The sequence below is a fragment of the Lissotriton vulgaris genome, unplaced genomic scaffold, assembly GCF_964263255.1.
Source record: "Lissotriton vulgaris unplaced genomic scaffold, aLisVul1.2 SCAFFOLD_8016, whole genome shotgun sequence".
In the NCBI taxonomy this organism is placed as follows: domain Eukaryota; kingdom Metazoa; phylum Chordata; class Amphibia; order Caudata; family Salamandridae; genus Lissotriton; species Lissotriton vulgaris.
Genome location: NW_028253090.1, coordinates 53,231 through 58,164, shown reverse-complemented (window position 1 = coordinate 58,164; position 4,934 = coordinate 53,231). Strand labels below are relative to the sequence as shown.

Sequence of the window (4,934 nt, the reverse complement as noted above, 5' to 3'; positions counted from 1 at the left end):
CTTCCCTGACAACACTGATGTAAAGCCACACGAGGTCCGTCCTGGGGACCTGGTACTGGTCCGAAATTTTGATAGGAAGAGTCCGCTGGAGCCCCGCTGGAAAGAACCGAAGACCGTCCTTCTCACCACGAGGACCGCCGTCAAGATCGAAGGGAGAAAGGGGTGGGTCCATACGAGTCATGTGAAAAAATTCCATGAACTGAAACCAGACCGAGACTCGTCCACCCCCACCAAAGACTGTGTTGAGCCAAAAGACTTTACCGTTACCGAACGAGAAAAAACTCCCCAAGAGGAGTATAGGTCGAAACTCCGATCTAGCAAGTCAGACAGTTTAATTGTTTAAGTCCTCCCCTAGGTGAATCGGTTAAATAGTCTCTGACATGTATCCCCTAGATCGAGATAGAGAGAGAGAGAGACGATCCAAAAAACGTGCATATTGTAAATCACTTCGTAGTCACTGTATAGTGACACTATTCATCATGTTTATTCTGAGTATTTTAGTTATTATTGCTAGCATTCTGCTACCTATCTACTGGCCTATTTTCAGGCGTGAACAATCTGTTTACAATGTCTCTGCTGAACACACTTTTAGCAAGTTACCTCTACACGAACTCTCTTACAGACTTGCGCTGCGCAACAACACATTCATTAGTATGTTACACCACTCCCATCAGACTAACAATGCTACAGACTGCTGGATATGTGGCCGACTCCCTCCCTACCAGAATTACAAGGGAGCCCTTCCCCTCTTTCCGTATCCGTTCACTCACAATGGCTCCTGTGGGGCATGGTTTAAAATAATTAATTCCTTAGATCCCGATATTGCTGTCTTCGATGGGGGCTGGGTTTGGGGGAACTTGAACTTAGTCCTGCTCGACGTCTGTTACCCTGATAAGGAGGGACTCCCCACTCGAATAGGAACTGATCTAGAAAATGAAGTATATGGATTAGGTAACTACACAATTAGCCTTATGATCCTTACTGTTGAATCCGAGGCTGCACCAGGTCTGCCCCATATGCTAGTATTACCAGTTACTGGTGAGTTATGTGTCCGAAAGAAAGGTTCAGTACACTTAGGTCATAGTAAATGCACTACTGTGGTCGAATTCAGTGATCATGGTAAATCGTCCTTCAAAGCTATCAGTCACTCCTATTTTGTTTGTGGTCATACCGCATACATACGTCTGCCTCCAGATTGGGATGGTACCTGTTACATTGCATTCCTTCTGCCACCTGTTTTCCTAGCTCCCCCTGATTACCATAGAAATACAAATCTAGTAAAGAATAGATCCAGACGAGATATCCCACTTGTCGACTACACAGAAACGGCATGGGAACAGTACACTGATTTTAATAAGGGATTCTTTTTCTTTTTAGGCCCCGTCCAAAACAGTAAATTAATACGTAGATTAACTAGAACACTTGAAGCTGTAGTACATGAAACTGCCTCCGCCTTAGGTAACTTAACAGAGGAGCAATCTGCTATACGGGTTGTAGTCCTTCAAAATCGTCTTGTTATTGACGTCATCTTGGCAGATAGAGGTGGAGCCTGTAAGGTCATCGGGTCAAGTTGCTGCGTTTTCATCCCACAAAACGCGCCATCTGTCTATCAAGCTATTACCCGTCTGCATAAAATTGCAAATCAGTTACATCAGAATCCAGGCACCTGGACTTGGTCCGGTTGGTTCTGGACAACGTTAACTGCTTGGGGATGGAAGATCCTATCCTTCCTAGGTTTTGGCCTTGTCATAGTATTCAGCTGCTGCCTGTGCCTACAGTGTGGGCCGGCGATATGTGGACTGTGTGCCACTTCATGCATTGAACATTCCAGTTTTCTCTCAAATAGACAACGGAAGAGAGATGAACAAATGATGCTGCAAGAACAAACTGATCAATTTATGATGATTAATATATCATGAAGGGTCCGTAGGGAACAAGGAGGGAATGAGGAAATATAAATTTTATGGTCAAGTTGTGTTCCCTAGCGCGTACCCCACCGTCTCCATGTACGAGTTAAAGTGCATGTAACTTCCCTCCTGTACCAGCTATGAAGACGCAAATACATTTGCGTCCAACGTTAACATGTCCTCTTTCAGACCCACCCTGAATGGGTTGGATGGACCGTTCCTAAGTATGCTATGCCAACGTCTTTTTGTAGTGTACTCCAACGTTTTTCAGCTCTAGCTGAGTAGGCCCTGAATTTCTGCCACCGAGCCTCTTTTCTGGCTTCTGACTCCAAGGGCCTCTGCCCAGGCTGCCTCTGCACCCGTGAACTCTGACTTACTTTCAGCGCGGCCCCTCGCGCTCAGCCCAGCCTGCTGCCTGCCAAGATTGACTATAACCTTCGAGTTATCTGTTCCGCTCCTCGAAAATACATTCCTGCCTGCTAGTTTCAGTAAACATTCCCCTCCGCTGCAGAGCCAAAGGGCCGGCCTGTCTCCGTGCAAGTAATTCATAGCTTCTGTTGCCATGCTTCCATGGAAGGCCCATGCCCCCACGCTTCTCATACAGACACTCAGGCGCTTATGTACGCACTCACAGTCAGTATAGAATAGCTTCTGCCCTAGAGACCTTTCCGTCCAGATAGCTTAGTTCCTAAACACCAGATATCAGATATGATAGAAGCACAAGTTGATCTGACATGCCAGACTTCTGTCTCTTTCCGTCAGTGTAAATGTCAAGCCCCCTGCACCCTCCAGCTTCACGTCAATCACACGTCATGCAGCTGCGCGCGCATCCAAGCTTCCGATTTCTGCTGACATTGCAACATTTCTGTTAGTGCCACCCTTTTGTGACACCTACCTGTGACGTTTCTAGCACACACCTCTAGTTCACGCCTTCTGATTACGTACTTGTAACACGTGTATACTGTTATCTTGTCTTCTCTCAGCTGTTACGCCCATTATGACTATTTCGTATGACATGAATTAAGTATATAAGCTATGTATTGTCAATAAATGGTAGCGCGCTCACTCTATCCCTTCTGACACCCTTGTGGTGGTCAGAACATGATATCCTGGTCTAAGACCATTCCTTTTTGAGGAATAAAACCCCTAAGAACTCTAACACCACGGACTCTGTTTTCTTTCTTTCCGATTGAGTTATTATTGATTAAGTACTTACCTGCATAGAAATTAAGAGAGTAAATTAATTATTTACGTCAGAGGTACAGACGTGCGCATGACATGCGCATTCACCCTATTAACCAGCTCCTAAAAAACTCTCAAATTGGCAACATTGCAAATTGCTGCAGGGCTGCGTAACTCATCATTACTTCCGTCAAGTAAAACCGGCCTACTTGGGACCGAAACCGGCCTCCAAGTGTCCAGCCTCCCGGGGGTTTGCCCGCTTGCCCGGCTGGCCAGTCCAGCCTTGCATTTTGGTAACGTGCAACAGGTCCGGGGTCATCGTTTTTCATCAGAAAATAGATTTTTTGGACTGTACCAAAAATTATTCAAAATGCCAATTGGATGGTGCCTCATGTTGAATAACCACTTTTTAAACCCTCACAGTGACCAAAATTGCCATTTTTACAGAGTTTTGCTTACCCAGAAGCTACAACTTTGACCAATTTCAGGCACAAAAATGATTTTAAACACACTTATTTTAGTTGAAAAAGTAATAATTCACATCCAACAGTTATTTACAGTCAAAAGATTAAATGTTAAAATTTCCTCAATATTGACCATTTTGAGAACGTCCGACAGGTCGGGGGCCATCGTTTTTCATCAGAAAATTGATTTTATGGACTGTACCTAAAATGATTCAAAATGGTTTTTTTTTTTACACTTTCATTGTTTAATAAATCAACATCTTGAAATGTAGATGCAGGCTAATCATGAGAAATAAAAGTTAACACAACCAGCATACCTGTAATCTAAATATACAATAAACTTTAGAAATGCAGCTCTATAACAAGTAGATATATAAAAATGGTTTCTTGTTCACACAATTAGTCAATTTGGAGAAATTTTCCACGATTGATCTGGCTTCTATAAAACTTTCCAAAATCCACTCATTCAGGTTTCACGTAAGGCTTTTCGTCCTCCTCTTCAACTCCTGCTTGTGTCATGAGGTCTGCAATGTTCTTCTCCAAGTCATCAATACGCCCGCTCATGTCATCAATTCTGCCAATTATCTGATCCGACATGGTTTGAAATTTGTCCTGCATTTGTTGAAGCAGTGTCTGCACCACCGCCGTCAGGTCCTGGACGGTTTTAGGATCGGTTTCAGACATGTTTCGGGGCCGCTGTTGCTTTGAAGGGCGCGCCGCTAAGGTGAGACAGTTGGCAGGAACAGGAACGCTCCACTTGAAAATGATTCAAAATGTTAATTGGATTGTGCCTCATGTTCAATAACCACTTTTTAAACCCTCCCAGTGACCAAAATTGCCATTTTTACAGAGTTTTGCTTACCCAGAAGCTTCAATTTTGACCAATTTCAGGCACAAAAATGACTTTCAACACACTTATTTTAGTTGAAAAAGTAATAATTCACATCCAACCGTGATTTACAGTCAAAAGATTAAATGTTAAAATTTTATCAATATTGACCCTTTTGGGAACGTCCGACAGGTCCGGGGTCGACGTTTTTCATCAGAAAATTGATTTTTTTGGACTGTACCAAAAATGATTCAAAATGTCAATTGGATCATGCCTCATGTTGAATAACTACTTCTTAAACCCTCACAGTGACCAAGATTGCACTTTTTACAGAGTTTTGCTTACTCAGAAGCTTCCACTTTGACCAATTTCAGGCACAGAAACGACTTTAAACACACTTATTTTAGTTGAAAAAGTAATAATTCACATCCAACAGTCATTTACAGTCACAAGATTAAATGTTCAAATTTCATCAATATTGACCATTTTGGGAGCGTCCGACATTTCCGGGATCATCGTTTTTCATCAGAAAATTGATTTTTTGGAATGTAC

The 4,934-nt window shown here is 43.0% G+C and overlaps 1 long non-coding RNA gene across 1 annotated transcript; it reads right to left on the bottom strand.

The window, feature by feature from the left end:
* Positions 1–3,774: 3,774 nt before the first annotated feature.
* On the bottom strand, positions 3,775–4,305 carry LOC147661168 (uncharacterized). Its single transcript, XR_015306017.1, has one exon. It is a non-coding gene; the product is annotated as an uncharacterized LOC147661168 (long non-coding RNA).
* Positions 4,306–4,934: the final 629 nt, after the last annotated feature.